This window comes from Amblyraja radiata, chromosome 20 (genome assembly GCF_010909765.2).
Source record: "Amblyraja radiata isolate CabotCenter1 chromosome 20, sAmbRad1.1.pri, whole genome shotgun sequence".
Taxonomy (NCBI): Eukaryota; Metazoa; Chordata; class Chondrichthyes; order Rajiformes; family Rajidae; genus Amblyraja; species Amblyraja radiata.
The window spans coordinates 40544538-40561411 of record NC_045975.1 but is presented as its reverse complement, the minus strand read 5'-3'; positions in this window follow the sequence as shown (position 1 = coordinate 40561411).

Sequence of the window (16874 nt, the reverse complement as noted above, 5' to 3'; positions counted from 1 at the left end):
TTCCAGCTGCAGATGTTAAGCTCACCGACCTATAGTTCCCAGCATTTTCCCTGCAGCCTTTCTTGAAAAGAGGCACAACATTTGCCACCCGCCAGTCTTCCAGCACCTCTCTTGTATTTGAGGACGACACGTAAATTTCCCCTCTAGTTTCCCGCAATGTCCTCGGATGTATCTGATCAGGTCCCGGAGATTTGTCTACCTTCAAACTCGACAGTACCTTCAATACTTCCTCGACGGTAACACTGACTGCTCTCAAGACACCTCCATTGACTGCTCCAAGTTCCTCCGTCCTACTGTCCTAGCGGAGCTGGTCCTTACCCTCAATAACTTTTCCTTTGACTCCTCCCATTTCCTCCAAATCTAAGGCGTAGCTATGGGCACGCACATGGGCCCCAGCTATGCCTGCCTCATTGTAGACTATGTCGAACAATCCTTGTTCGAGGTGTACCATGGCCCTATCAGCGAACTCTACATTGACAACTGCACTGGTGCTACCTCCTGCACCCATGCAGAACTCACTGACTTCATCCTTTTCACCACTAACTTTCATCTGGCACTCAAATTCACCTTGACCATTTCCGACATCTCCTTAACGTTTCTTGACCTCATTATTCCATCGCAGGTGACAGACTACTGACCGACATCTACTACAAACCCACTGACTCCCATGGCTATCTGGACTACACTTCTTCCCACCCTGCTTCCTGTAAGGACACTATCCCCTACTCCCTATTCTCCGTCTACGCCGCATCTGCACCCGGGATGAGGTGTTCCAAACCAGGGCATCGGAGATGACCTCATTCTTTAGGGAACCGGGGGTCCCCTCTTTGACTACAGATGAGGCCCTCACCAGGGTCTCCTCTATATCCCATAGCTCTGCTCTCACTCGTCATCCCCCCACTCGTAACAAGGGCAGAGTCCCCCTTGTCCACACCTTCTATCCTACCAGCAGTCATATACAACAGGTAATCCTCCGACATTTTTGCCACCTCAAACGGGATCCCACCATTGGCCACATCTTCCCATCTCCTCACCTTTCAGCTTTCCACAGAGACCGCTCCCTGGTCAATTCGTCCCTTCCCACCTAAACCACCCCCTTCCCTGGTACTTTCCCTTGCAACTGCAGAAAATGCCACACTTGTCGCTTTACCTCCCCCCTTGACTCTATCCAAGGATCCAAGTAGTCTTTCCACGCGAGGCAGAGGTTCACCTGCACCTCCTCCAACCTCATCTATTGCATCCGCTGCTCTAGGTGTCAACTGCTCTACATCGGTGAGACCAAGTGCAGTCTTGGCGATCGCTTCGCCCAACAGCTCCGCTTAGTTCGCACTAACCAACCTGATCTCTCGTTGGCTCAGCACTTTCCCATTCTGAATCTGACCTTTCTGTCCTGGGCCTCTTCCATGGCCAGAGGAGTCCCACCGCAAATTGGAGGAGCAGCACCTCATTTTTTGCTTGGGTAGTTTACACTCCAGCAGTATGAACATTGACTTCCCTAATTTCACGTAGTCTTTGCTTTTTCCCTCCTTCCCCTCCCCTTCCCAGCTCTCCCACAGCCCACTGTCTCCACCTCTTCCTTTCTTCTTCCCCCCCTCCCCCCCCCCACCCCCACATCAGTCTGAAGAAGGGTCTCAACCAGAAACGTCACCTATTCCTTCGCTCGAAAGATGCTGCCTCACCCGCTGAGTTTCTCCACCATTTTTGTCTACCTACTTTCTTTTTCCTCGGTAAATACAGAGGAGGAATATTCATTGAGGACCTTGCCCATTTCCTGTAGCTCCACACAGATGTGACTGCTTTGATTCCTGAGAGGTCCCACGCTCTCTCTGGTTACCCTTTTCCCCTTTATGTATTTATAACATCTTTTGGGATTGTTGCCACCCACCAGAGCTATCTCCTGGCCCCTTTTTGCCCTTCTGATCACCTTTTTCTGTTTACTCCTTAGTTCCCGAAACTCCTCCAGGGATGCACTTCATCCCAGCTGCCTATACCTGTCCCATGCATCCTTCTTGTTTTTGACCAACGTCTCAATTTCCCTCGACAGCCAAGCTTCCTTATGTTTGCCTGCTTTGCCCATCACTCCAACGTAGGGACGTACATATCCTGAGCTTTCGTCAGCACACTTAAAAACATCCCACTTGGCCCATGTTCCTTTCCCCTCTAATAACCTGCTCCAGGCAACTTGAGTGAGACCTTCTCTCATACCCTCAAAGTTGGCCTTACCCCAGTTGTGCATTTTAACACATGGACCCTCTCCGTCCTTATCCATAACTATCTTAAACCTAATGGAACTGTGGACACTGGACCCAAAAGGCTCCTCCACACACACTTCATTAACTTGCCTTCCCAATTTCCCAATACTAGATTCAGTGTTGCCCTCTCACGTGTGGGGGCCTCCACATACTGTTTAAGAAAACTCTCCTGAACACGTTTGAGGAATTGCACCCCATTTAAAGCTATGATTTTCCCAGTCTATATTAGGAAAGTTAAAATCCCCTACAACAACCTTATTTGACAAGCAGCTGTCTGCAATCTCCTGGCACATTTATTCTTCTAATTCCCGTTGACTATTCTGGGGTCTGTAGTACACCCCTAACAAGGTGATCATCCCTTTCTTGTTCCTCAGCTCCACCCATATAGCCTCACTAAACAAACCGTCCGTAATGTCACCTCTGAACACTGCCGTGACATCCTCCTTACCCAACAATGCAACCCCCCTCCTCTTTTTCCCTCACCCCTGTCTGCCCTGAAGCTCCTGTATCAGGGAACATTGAGCTGCCTGCCCTGCCCCTCCCTTAACCAGGTTTCAGTCATGGCTACAAGGTCCCAGTCACTCGTACCTATCCATGCCATCAGCTCATCTGCCTTACCCATCAGGCCCCTTTACGTGCAGTTTAAACCAACCCTCCTTCCTCGTTCTCTGCCTTTCACCTGCCTATTTTGTCCACTAACCTTCCCCACACCACCCTCCATACCAACTTCTAGCCTCTCACGTGTCTCTGTCCTGTACGAGATCCCACCCCCCCCCCCCCCCCTGCCGAGGGACAATTTATAATTAAACTAAGCCAATTAACCTACAAACCTGTATGTCTTTGGAGTGTGGGAGGAAACCGGAGGTACCAGGAAAATGCACTCAGGTCATGGGGAGAACGTACAAACTGTGAACAGACAGCACCCGTAGTCAGGATGGAATCTGTGATTCATCCCCAATCAGTACCCCGTTCCTGCCTTATCCCCATATTCCGTGACTCCGCTATTTTTAAGAGCCCTATCTAGCTCTCTCTTGAAAGCCTTCAGAGAACCTGCCTCCACCGCCCTCTGAGACAGAGAATTCCACAGACTCACAACCCTCTGTGAGAAAAAGTGTTTCCCACATAGGTCCCACATAGGAGATTAGTGGGTAAAATTATGGCACATGGTATTGGGGGGTAAAGTGCTAACATGGACAGAAAATGGGTTGGCAGACAGGAAACAAACAGTAGGGATGAACGGGTCCCTTTCAGAATGGCAGGCAGTGACTAGTGGGATACTGCAAGGCTCGGTGCTGGGACCGTAGCTATTTACAATATACATCAATGATTTGGATGCAGGGATTCAAAGTAACATTAGCAAATTTGCAGATGACACAAGCTGGGTGGCAGTGTGAACTGTGAGGAGGATGCTATAAGAATGCAGGGTGACTTGGACAGGTTGGGGAATGGGCAGATGCATGGCAGATGAAGTTTAATGTTGATAAATGTGAGGTTATCCACTTTGGTAGTTAAAACAGGAAGGCAGATTACTATCTAAATAGCGTCAAATTGGGAAAAGGGGAAGTACAACGGGATCTGGGGGTCCTTGTTCATCAGTCTATGAAATCAAGCATGCAGGTACAGCAGACAGTGAAGAGAGCGAATGGTATGTTGGCCTTTATAACAAGAGGAGTCGAGTATAGGAGCAAAGAGGTCCTTCTGCAGTTGTACAAAGCCCTAGTGAGACCACTCCTGGAGTATTGTGTGCAGTTTTGGTCCCCTAATTTGAGGAAGGACATTCTTGCTATTGAGGGAGTGCATTGTCGGTTCACCAGGTTAATTCCCGGGACGGCGGGACTGTCATATGCTGAGAGAATGGAGCAGCTGGGCTTGTACAATCTGGAGTTTAGGAAGATGAGAGGGAATCTTATTGAAACATATAAGATTATTATGGGTTTGAAAGATTGTTAAGGGTTTGGACACACTAGAGACAGGAAACATGTTCCTGATGTTGGGGGAGTCCAGAACCAGGAACCACAGGTTAAAAATAAGGGGTAAGCCATTTTGAATGGAGACGAGGAAACACTTTTTCTCACAGAGCTGTGAGTCTGTGGAATTCTCTCCCTCAGAGGGCGGTGGAGGCCGGTTCTCTGGATACTTTCAACTGAGATCTAGAAAGGGCTCTTAAAGATAGCGGAGTCAGGGGATATGGGGAGAAGGCAGGAACGGGGTGCTGATTGGGGATGATCAGCCATGATCACATTGAACGGTGATGCTGGCTGGAAGGGCCGAATGGCCTACTCCTGCACCTATTGTCTATTATCGCGGGGTTGAGTGTGACTGGGTGTCCTGTGGGGTGGTGCGTTCAGTACAGAGGTGGGGAGGAGATGGAGGAGGCAACGGCGATGGGTGACTTTGCTTCAGTTGACCAGGTGGAGGAAGGGAGTCTGTGGATCCCCGGAGCACGTACCTGGACAGAGTAAAGACATCGATCAAGGAGATGGCCGTTGTTAACTGGTACCAGGCTGTGCCCAACTACCAGTACACCAGGGGCAGAGCTTTTTCTGAAAGAGACAGCAACACAACATTAGAGAATGTTGGGCCCGATGCTTCCCATCAGTGGAAGCGGAGTGGCTGTGGGCTCGGTGTTAACGAATGATACAGACAATGAAACTCACCAGGACGACAGTGAAACTAGTACAACGACTAAGGAGGAGGAGGGACGGAGAGAGAGGGTTACTTGAAGTTAGAGAAATCTAGATTTATTGAACGTGGGCGTTTCTGCTGATCACCACAAGGCTGTGTGCGAGCTTGGCCACGAGCCACCACCTAACACTACATTTCAAAAGCATCCTCGGTGCCACACAGCTGGGGAAATCTAAAGGAGATCCTATTTTTTTCATCACCCCAGTGACCCTAGAACACAAACCAGGCCTCCCTTAGGTGTTACAACATGACTTCAGTTGGGATAGAGTAACCGAGCATTGACAGTCAATCGTCTCTTGACTCTATGGTCCTCTGGGCAACTCAGCACTCATCTCAGTGAGTGACCCAGTCAGGCTGAGGAAAAACACTGGAGTACCAAGCTGGAAGGCGGCCAACAACAGAGCACTGGGGACCAGGCCTTGTGTAAACCCTGGCAGTTTAAGGAGGGAGCAGTGGGCTCTACATCACCACTGGGTCCAGTATCAGCAGGGCACTGGTTGCCTGGAGCAGAGTTTTGGGGCCATGGACCACAGAAGAGGGAAGATTAGTAATGCAGGTACCTGGAGCCAGCAGCGAGATCCAGCTCCACAGCTTGGCAAGGGGAGAGAACGATTCAGAGTACGCCAAACCTGGGGGGTGGGAAAGAAGAGCAAGATGTCAACAAATCAAACTTCTCTCTCAAGGTTTACAATGTTCAAAGGGCCACGTGTCCCAATGTTTGTGCTTCTGTTCACAAAAGCACCATGCAACTGATCGGCCCACGGCTCAACTGTTAGTGTGCGGGGATCGCTGATCGGTGCCGACTCGGTGGGCCGAAGGGCCTGTTTCCACGCTGTATCTCCAAACTAAACTAAAGGAAGGATAGCCAAAGCCTAAGATAGACACAAAGTTCTGGAGTAACTCAGCGGGTCAGGCCGCATCACTGTCTGAAAAAGGATGGGTGACGTTTCGGGCTTCTTCAGACTTCAAGCCGAAGAATTGATTTAGACAGTTTCTAGAATTACAGTAAAGAGTAATTTGGAAAAGTTTGGTGTCCTCTCAGAACAGAGAAGGTAAAAGAGATGACCTATCAAACGTTGAAGATTGTAGCAGGGTTCTAAACGAGAAAGGTTTTGCTATTGAGTGATCAATAAACAGAGGTCACAGATTCAATACTGACAGGATGCAGAATATTCTCTCCAAAACTCTGCGGGAAGTGGATTCATCAATGATCAGTGGATGGATACACAGGGAGTTGCTGCTGATACAACCTGGAGATTGCAATGGAACGATGCTCTTTAGCAGAAGCTGCATCACTTTCCACGCCTTGGTGAACAGGCGCTATGCAGGGGGAGTTTGTGTCGTCAAATGGCAGCACCCTATTTTTTGTGTGTACATATGTGTGTGTGTGCATGTGTGTGAATGAATGGCGATTAGCTGCCCCAAATAACAGCTCAGTCCCCCTGATGTAACCCAGCATCTGGGAAATCTACAATCCTGCACAACAGGTTCAGCTCCTGCCCAGTGTCAGTCCATGGCCCACTCACCCACCCACAGCCCACTTCACTAACAGCCCCTCAGCTGCCCCAGTAATGGACCCTCACACCCCACCCGCTCCATTTACCCTCCCCACCGTCAGCCCGCTTACCTGTTCCTCACCCCCTTCCCTGTAACAGCACATGCACCCACCCCATGTCCCGACACCCGCGCCTTGTAATAGCCCACTCAACCTCACCCTGCCCCAGCAATGCGGTGTTCACCCCCACCCCTAACATCCTCCACTCAACCCCCCCCCCACCCCCCAACATCCTCCACTCACCCCCCCCCCCAACATCCTACACTCACCACATCCCACTGTCCACACCTTAGCAACATCCCCAATTCACCCAGTGCCCACTCCCAACATCTACCACCCACCCACCCTGTCCCCACCCTAGTAACATCTTCCACCCACCCTATCCCCACCCTAGTAACATCTTCCACCCACCCTGTCCCCACCCTAGTAACTCCTCCCACCCACTCATCCACCCACCGCAGTAAGTGCCCGCTCAGTCTCCCCACTGCCCAACTTCAATATAAAATCCCTAAAGCCTCTGTCCCAGCCCCAGCCAGTGTGTCCTCTCTGCCGATAGTGCAATATGCTGCACGTTAGCTGTTCAGGATGAGGGACGTGGGATGTGAGATGATGAACGTTCCACTTACCCTGCAGCTCATCCTGGGAGGAGTAGCAAGATGTGGACGACAAGTGGATGTTGGAAGAAGTGGAAGGCGCTGTCAGTATCCCCATCCTGCCGTATGCTCTGTTTAATTTCTCTTCGTAGCTGTCCTCAAAGCTGGACGGCACTGTGACTGCTGGATGCCAGATACAGGTTACCGAGGCAAGTCATCACAGGAAAATATTACAGCACTTCATATTTCACTTGGACATCTTACAACCCAACAATATGATGTTGACCTCTCTAACTTCAAGTAACCCTTGTTTTCCCTCTCTCTCTCTCTCCATCCCTCCACCATCCTAGCTCTCTGGCCAGTTTAACTGTCCTCCTGGTTACATTTTATCTTTGTATGCATCGTTGTCACCTTCCCCTAGCTAACAATGATCTATTCTACATTTTCCTTCATCTTTGTCCCCTTTGATCTCTCGTTTTCACACCTTACCCTTCCAGATCGCCCTCTCCCCTGACTAAGTCTGAAGAAGGGTCTCGATAGAAACGTCACCCATTCTTTCTCTCCAGAAAGGCGTTTGACGGCACTGGGCCTGTACTCGCTGGAGTTTAGAAGAATGAAGGGGACCTCATTGAAACTTACCGAAAAGTGAAAGGTTTGGATAGACTGGATGTGGAGAGGATATTTCCACTTGTGGGAGAGTCAAGGACTAGAGTACAGAGCCTCAAAATTAAACAACGCTCCTTTAGGTAGGAGATAAGGAGGAATGTCTTTAGTCAGAGGGTGGTGAATCCGTGGAATTCTTTGCCACAGAAGGCTGTGGAGACCAAGTCAGTGGATATATTTAATGCAAGATAGATTCTTGATTAGTACGGGTGTCAGGAGTTATGGGGAGAAGGCAGGAGAATGGGGTTAGGAGGTAAAGATAGATCAGCCATGATTGAATGGTGAAGTAGACTTGATGGGACACATGGACTAATTCTGCTCCTATCACTTATGACCTCATGCTTCCTGTCCCGCTGAGTTACTCCAGCATTTTGTGTCTATCTTTAGTGTAATCCAGCATCTGCAGTACCAGGTATAATCCCTCGCCTCTCAGTAACTGCAGCTCGGTGTCGGTCACCTCCCGCCACCAGGGGGCATCAGACCCTGACCCAGCACTCCCCACAGTAACTGAACCGTGTGTGTTACCACACACAGGCGCCACAGCAGAGCGGCAGTGCGCCCCTCTCCTGTCCGCCCGCCCGCCCGCCTCCCAGCACCCGGCGGGATAGGCAAAGTCTCACAGCAGCTGTGCGATGATCACTGGTCAGCGCTGACTCGTGGGGCCAAAGGACTCGTTTCCAACTCAAACTGAGATACTGCAGCATGAGTCTCCGAGACAGTTAGAGAGACATACCTGACGGGAGTCTCCATGTAAGAAGGAGCGCCGGATTTGGTGGAGCTGCCGCTGCTGCTGGAGGCGTCGTCGTTGTGCCGGTAGTAGCCGTTGGTGGCCAGACGGGGACTGCGGTGGAACATCCTCACCGTAGCACCACCACCCCGAGCCTCAGCCCGAGCACGGCACTGCCAGTCTTCCGCACTAACTGTGAGCAAAGAGAAAGCCAGTGTGAGGGGCAGCCCTGCATTTGGCACTGGCACCCTGCCCACTGGCCCAGAGAGAGGGGGGGGGGGGGGGGGGGGGGGGGGGGAGGGGGGGGGACATTGCTGTCATCCTACACACCATCCCTGCACATGCCAGAGCACATGGTATTGGGGGTAGAGTGCTGACATGGATAGAAAATTGGTTGGCAGATAGAAAACAAAGAATAGGGATTAACGGGTCCCTTTCCGAATGGCAGGCAGTGACTAGTGGGGTACCGCAAGGCTCGGTGCTGGGACCGCAGCTATTTACAATACATATTCATGATTTAGATGAAGGGATTACAAGTAACATTAACAAATTTGCAGATGACACAAAGCTGGGTGGCAGTGTGAAGTGCGAGGGCAGGATGCTGTGAGAATGCAGGGTGACTTGGACAGGTTGGGTGAGTGGGCAGATGCATAGCAGATGCAGTTCAATGTGGATAAATGTGAGGTTATCCACTTTGGTAGCAAAAACAGGAAGGCAGATTATTACCTAAATTATGTCAAGTTGGGAAAAGGGGAAGTACCGCGGGATCTGGAGGTCCTTGTTCATCAGTCAATGAAAGTAACCATGCAGGTACAGCAGGCAGTGAAGAAAGCAAATGGCATGTTGGCCCTTCATAACAAGAGGAGTTGAGTATTGGAGCAAAGAGGTCCTTCTGCAGGTGTACAGGCCCCTAGTGAGACCATACCTGGAGTATTGTGTGCAGTTTTGATCTCTAAATTTGAGGGAGGACATTCTTGCTATTGACGGAGTGCAACGTAGGTTCACAAGGTTAATTCCCGGGATGTCGGTTCTGTCATATGCTGAGAGAATGGAGCGGCTGGGCTTGTATACTCTGGAATTTAGAAGTATGAGAGGGGATCTTATTGAAACATATAAGATTATTAAGGGTTTGGATACATTAGAGGCAGGAAACATGTTCCCGATGTTGCAGGAGACCAGAACCAGGGGCCACAGTTTAAGAATAAGGGGTAAGCCATTTAGAACGGAGGTGAGGAAACATTTTTTCACATTGTGTTGTGAGTCTGTGGAATTCTCTGCCTCACTGGAGGCCGGTTCTCTGGATACTTTCAAGAGAGAGCTAGATAGGGCTCTTGAAGATAGAGGGGTTAGGGATAGAGGAGTTAGGGAATATAAGGCAGGAACGGGGTATTGATTGTGGATGATCAGCCATGATCACATTGAATGGCGGTGCTGGCTTGAAGTGCCGAATGGCCTACTCCTGCACCTATTGTTGGGGAATCTACAACTAGGGGACAGAGGCGTGGGAGACAGGAGAATGATTTTACGGGCAACCTGAGGGGCAACCTTTCCAACAGAGAGTGGAGAGGACATGGAACGAACTGCCAGAGGAAGTGATGTACATGTTTAAAAGACGTTTGGTGATGGATACGGATTGGAAAGGTTTAGAGGGATATGGGCCAAACACAGGCAAATGGGAGCAGCCCTTTGTCAGCATGGACGAGGAGTAGGGTTGAAGGGCCAGTTTCTCTGTTTTATGTCTCTTTCAATGGAGGGTCGGTGACCTGACACATTAATGGGGTCAGACCTGCTAAGCCGACAACGCATCTCCCGTTTTCATTTGGGACTTCCAGCATCTGCGCGATTTTGTTTTTCAACCAGCCGGCACCAGCCAGCACCAGCTGCAGGGCCAACACTGCTTCCACTCAACATGCGAGGCCTGCACCCAAACAGCAGATAACATCTCAGACAACACAAGCCACAGGCCACGTGACAACTGGCAAAGCTTCCCACAACACTGCACCTCAGTTTAACTCAGTTTAATTCGGAGATACAGCGCAGAAACTAGGCCCTTCCGTCCATGCCGACCAGCGATCCCCACACATTAACACTACCCCACACAGGCTAGGGTCAATTTACATGTATCCCAAGCCAATTAACCTACAAACCTGTACGTCTTTGGAGTGTGGGAGGAAACCAAAGATCTCGGAGAAAACCCACGCGGTCACAGGGAGAAACTCCATACAGACAGCGCCTGTAGTCGGGATGGAACCCGGGTCTCTGGCACTGTAAGGCAGCAACTCTACCGCTGTGCCACCGTTCACAGAAATATACACAGCAGAGCTTCGTTTCAGAGCACTGTTCCCTCCAGCTCACCATTGCCCTGGCTTCCTGTCATCTGATGACGGAGCAGAGCATTTTGTGGGCAGCAATCAATAAAAATGGGCATCATCAGTAGGGATGGGAGAGTACCCACACACACAGCAAGTCTCTGGATACAGCATGTGGCAGGCCAATTGTCTGATTAAAAGAACGATCATCAACTGTGATGTGGAGAGGATGTTTCCACTAGTGGGAGAGTCTAGTACCCGAGGTCATAGCCTCGGAATTAAAAGACGTTCCTTTAGGAAGGAGATAAGGAGGTATTTCTTCAGTCAGAGGGGGATGAATTTGCGGAATTAATTGCCACATAAGGCTGTGGAGGCCGTCAATGGATATTATTAAGGCAGAGATAGGTAGATTCTTGATTGGTACGGGTGTCAGGAGTTATGGGGATGAAATGGGGTTCGGAGAAAGAGATAGATCAGCCATGATTGAATGGCGAAGTAGAATTGATGGGCCGAATGGCCTAATTCATCTCCATTCACTTATGAACTAATGAAACTAGGGTACTGTCTAATTCACCTCCATCCCATTGCGCACATTGGATAGTCTCTGGAACTGCAGCACTACAATGCTGAGAACTATATTCTGCACTCTGTATCTTCCCCTTTGCTCTACCTATTGAACTTGATTTGCCTTGATTGTATTTATGAATATTTTTAGTCTGATTTGATTGGATAGCTTACAAAACAAAGCTTTTCACTGTACGCCAGCACATGTAACAATACTAAAGCTAAACCTGAGGTACAGAAAGGATCCAGGAGCCTTGGCCCATCGAGTCCATGCTGACCATCAATCTCCCTTTCATACTAGTTCTATGTTCATGTTCATATGTTCGAGGAGCAGAATTGCCATTCGGCCCATCATTTACTACACCATTCAATCAAGGCTGATCTATCTTTCCCCATCATCTCCATTCTCCCACCTTCTCCCCATAACCCCAAAGCGACCTCATTTTCACATCCACTCCCTTACACACTAGGAACAATTTACAGAGGCCAATAAAGCTACAAATCCGCACGTCTTTGGGACTAGTTATAACTAGCTGTATCAAGTGTCTAACACATGGCTGCCTGCGCCCGCTGCCTGAACGGAAGATAGTCACAAATGCTTGAACAATCACGAATCCCCCTAGCCCTCGCTCTTCCCCCACTTGCCAGTAAACCCATTCCATTTCCATCATTTCTCCAGTTTCTTTGAGAAGTTTCACCGGATCTGCTTCCTTCTGTGTTTCAGAGCAAATGTGACCCAAAAACCACGAAATCCAGAGGCAGCGCTGGTTGTTTCCAATCACTGTAGAGTTTAGGTACAGCGCGGAAACAAGCCTTCGACCCACCGAGTCCACACCGACCAGCAATCCCTGCACATTAACTCTAACACACGAAGGACAATTTTACATTGATACAAAGCCAATTATCTAACAAGCCTGTATGTCTTTGGAGCTTGGGAGGAAACGGAAGATATCGGAGAAAACCCTCGAGGATAACATACAAACTCTGTAAATACAGTACCTGTAGTCGGGATCGAACCCTGGTCTCTGATGCTGCAAGCGCTGTAAGCAGCAACTCTACACTACGCCACCGTGCCACCCTTTTAAACCTGCACCGTCAACACAGTGACCTTGTCGTCCTTACTCACGAATTCTCCTCACTCACTATCCTTTGTGATTTTACACATCTCCCCCAACCCCTCCTACTCATCCTCACCGGCCTGTCCACATGGCTCGTGTAGGAAGGACCTGCAGATGCTGCTTTACACCAAAGATGGACACAAATGCTGGAGAAACTCAGCGGGACAGGCAGCATCGCTGGAGCGAAGGAATGGGTGATGTTTCCTGTCGAGATCCTTCTTCAGACTGATGTCAGGGGAGTGGGAGATATCCTTATCTATACATTTATAGATTTCCTTGTCTATACATTTCCTTATCTATGTACCTCCCACTCCCCTGATGTCTGTCTGAAGAAGCGTCTAGACCAGAAACGTCACCCATTTCTTCTCTCCAGAGATGCTGCCTGTCCTGTAGAGTTGCTCCAGCATTTTGTGTCTATCTAAGACAATACAGGGACCAGACAATTCAACTGGAACCAAGTGGAGCTTCACAGCCCCCACCTGATTGTGAGACTATAAACAAGGCTTCCTCAACAGTCTAAAGGGTCTGTCCCACTTACACAATTTTTTCCCCGTCATAGTCGCAGCACGCCGCCAAATATTTTCAACACGTTGAAAATCCAGCGGTGACCAGACTCTTTGGATGACTATTCACGACCATGCAGGCGTCACGTGTCGACAGGTCTGGAGCCATGGGAGGGAGAGGCTGAGGCTGCGGTCTGGGGGAGGGAGAGGATGAGGCTGCTGCCTAATCCTTGCCCCAGGTACCGCTCCACTCCCTCCCCTTGGGCCCGGAGCAGCAGCCCCCGGACCCCACACCGGCTCGAACCCCAGCCCAAGGCCCGGAGCCGCGCTCAGGGTCCAGTCCGTGTCTGTGTCCGCTCCCCAGCGCCCAAAGCCCGGGCCCGGCTACAGCCCCGAGGCTCGGCCCACACCAGGCATCTTCACCTTCCCTCTTCTTTCCCCTCTCCTCCTCCCTCAATCATCTCTCCCTCCCTCAGTCACTCGTTTCCTCCCTCCATAACCCCTCTCCCTGCCTGCTCCCCCACTCCTCACCTCTACCCTATCCCACCCCAACCCCGCATGATGTTTTATGTCCATGAGATTCGGATTCCCTGTGTGACGTTATTTTGAATGAAAACGGAAGAATTTGAATGAAACAGATTTTGTTTAGAATTCTATGTCAATGAGATTCGGGATTCCATCGTGATGTCATTAACAGGCAGGGCAAGTGGAAGCGGCTTCAAAAGTAGTTTTTGTAAAGTTACAAATGTCAATAACTTGTACAATACTTCGGTTAGTTCATTCAGCGGTGAAGCACACCATGGGCTCCGACAGCGCTGCCGTGGGTCGGTGTTTAAGGGGAGGCAGTCAAGGGGGTGAGGCTGTGAGCCGCCCCCGTCCTAAGGGCCCCCGGCACCGGGATGAGCGGTCACCTATGTGGGGCCAGGGACCGACACGACAGACAGACAGACTCACCGAGTGGATGTCCCTGCGGGGTCCGAGCGGCAGAAGCTTCGCCGCGGCGCCGGGAACAAGGAGCGGGAGCGTGGCCACTTCACCCACTCCCCTTCTGGTCACCGCATGTCCCCGCCGCACCTAGAGTATAGTATAGTAGATGATGGTCGGGTAGAGTATAGCTGAGCTGAGCAGAGCAGACACCAGACACGACCTCCTCCAACGCCGTCTGTCTGTGCCTCTGTCTATGTCCCGCCACCTGGTGCCGCTGCCCATTGTCTGCATCGTTCAAAATGCTACATTCTAGAGTGTTAGTTTGTGTCTCGGCTCCAACCCCCGCGGGGGGGGGGGGGACAGGAACCGTGACAACTGCGGCACCACCACCCCTACGTTCCAACCGGCACCACCCTCACCTCCCCTCCCTGATCCCCACCTCCACACAATAGCCTCACTCTGACTATAAAAGATGAAATAGCGGCACATTTGGATAGCAGTAGCAGGATCAGTCCGAGTTCGTTGAAGATGTAACTAGGAAAATGGACAAGGGAGAGCCAGTGGATGTAGTGTACCTGGACTTTCAGAAAGCATTTGATAAGGTCCCACATAGGAGATTAGTGGGCAAAATTAGAGCGCATGGTATTGGGGGTAGAGTGCTGACATGGATAGAGAAGTGGTTGGCAGACAGGAAACATCGAGTAGAGATAACTGGTCCCTTTCAGAATGGCAGGCAGTGACTAGTGAGATGCCGCAAGGCTCGGTGCTGGGACCGCAGCTATTTACTATATGCATTAATGATTCAGATGAAGGGAATAAAAGTAACATTAGCAAATTTACAGATGACAGAAAGCTGGGTGGCTGTGTGAACTGTGAGGAGGATGCTATGAGAATGCAGGGTGGACTTGGACAGGTTAGGTGAGTGGGCAGATGCATGGCAGATGCAGTTTAATGTGGATAAATGAGAGGGTTTGGTAGCAAATACAGAAAGGAAGATTATTATCTAAATGGTCAAGTTGGGAAAAGGGGAAGTACAACGAGACCTGGGGGTTCTTGTTCATCAGTCACTGAAAGTAAGTATGTAGGTGGAGCAGGCAGTGAAGAAAGCGAATGGCACGATAGCCTTCATAACAAGAGTATAGGAGCAAAGAGGTCCTTCTGTACTAGTGAGACCACACCTGGAGATTGTGTGCAGTTTTGGTCTCCAAATTTGAGTAAGGACATTCTTTCTATTGAGGGAGTGCAGCGTAGGTTCACTAGGTTTATTCCTGGGCTTGCATACTCTGGAATTTAGGAGGATGAGAGGGAGTCTTATTGAAACATATAAAACCCCTGTCCCACTTTCACAACCTAATTGGCGACCTATGCCGAGTTTGCCCTTGACTCATACTCGCAGCAGGTTCGCCACAAGGTCGTAGGAGGTCTTCGTAACTCTTCCTCATGCTCGTGAGTGGTCTCCGCGTACTCGTGGCCTCAAGTAGGTTGCGGTGTTTTTTCCAGCCTGATAAAAAATGCCCACGAGTAAAAAAAAAGGTCGGCATGGAAAAAATTGATACATTTTACTTGTAGGCAGGTGGTAGGTCGTGATGGTAGTCGTAGGTAGTGTTCGATAGTCATAGGTCGGTAACTGGCCCGAGATGTATGTGTGATCTTTCCAGCACAATCTAATCAGTTGTATGCTCGCTGAATAAAACCATCCTTAAGTTATACATCATTTGTAAATCTTGCTTAAACAAATTTAATTTTGTGAAATATTTAATTTAGATAACCCCACCATTACAGACATATCTCATTCCACTCTCTGGCTATTGGGAAGACCAGACCCATTTTATTGTTGAGAAACAACTCCATAGACACAAAAACTTTAAGTAACATTTCAGGGCTAGAGCAACTGGACTCTTCATATTGCTATTATTTTCCCAATTACTGCAGTTGTGAACAGTGTGATTAGATGAATGAATTACAGAGTGCAAGTGTAATACAAAATCAACAAACACAGCATATGAGCCATTTAAAAAGAAATGATTTAAAAAACATTAAAAAAGAAAATTAACAGTCATATTTTATGAACATTTTATTCTTTAACAAGAATTAACAGAATTATGAACTAACAAAATGATGAATCTAACCCTATATCACACACACAAACCGTTCCCCCGCAATGTTAATTGCACTGCGAGTCGGGTAGGTTCTGGTTACTGAAATGAACGAAAGAAATGCCCACGTTCCACTCTGTAGCGTACTACACGTCAGCCAATTGCATTTCGCAGGAGTGGCCCATCTTGCTCCGCTATAGGATCTTTGCTCTATACACACCACTCCCCCCCTCCCCCCCCCCCTCCCCCTCACACATACACTGTCTCTGTCCATACACCCCCGCTATACCAGGGCTGCCAACTCTCACGCATTGAGCGTGAGACTAACGCATTTGAGGAAATTCTCACGCTCACGCTGATTACAGTATTTGTACATTCTCCTTATGACCACATGGTTTTCTGTGGAAATTCCGGTTTGTCCCACATCTGAAAGAAGCGCAGGTTTGTAGGTTAATTGGCTTCTGTAAATTATCCGGTGTCAACTTGGTGGGCCAAAGGGCCTGTTTCAATATATATGTTTTACATATATATCTTAATTTCATTGAACCATATACGGTTGAATATGTGGCATTATTTTCATCTTGTTTCTATAGTCAAAGGGTAAGTTTAATTAATTTATTTGTGCAGATCAGTGATGGAAGTCTGACTCCTCTTGCCATGTTTCTATGTTTTTGTTTCTCTATATATGCATAACAGCATGAATTATAATCTGATTTCCATACATGAATACACCAAGGTCATTCATGTGCTGCACCTGTTGATCAGAGCCTGGCTCTACTGTGGAATGTAATTAGGTGGAATGTAATTTAGCCTAACCTTATTCACACCTAATCCAAATTGAAGCATAAATGCTACATTCAAGTGTAAGTAAGTTAAAAGTAT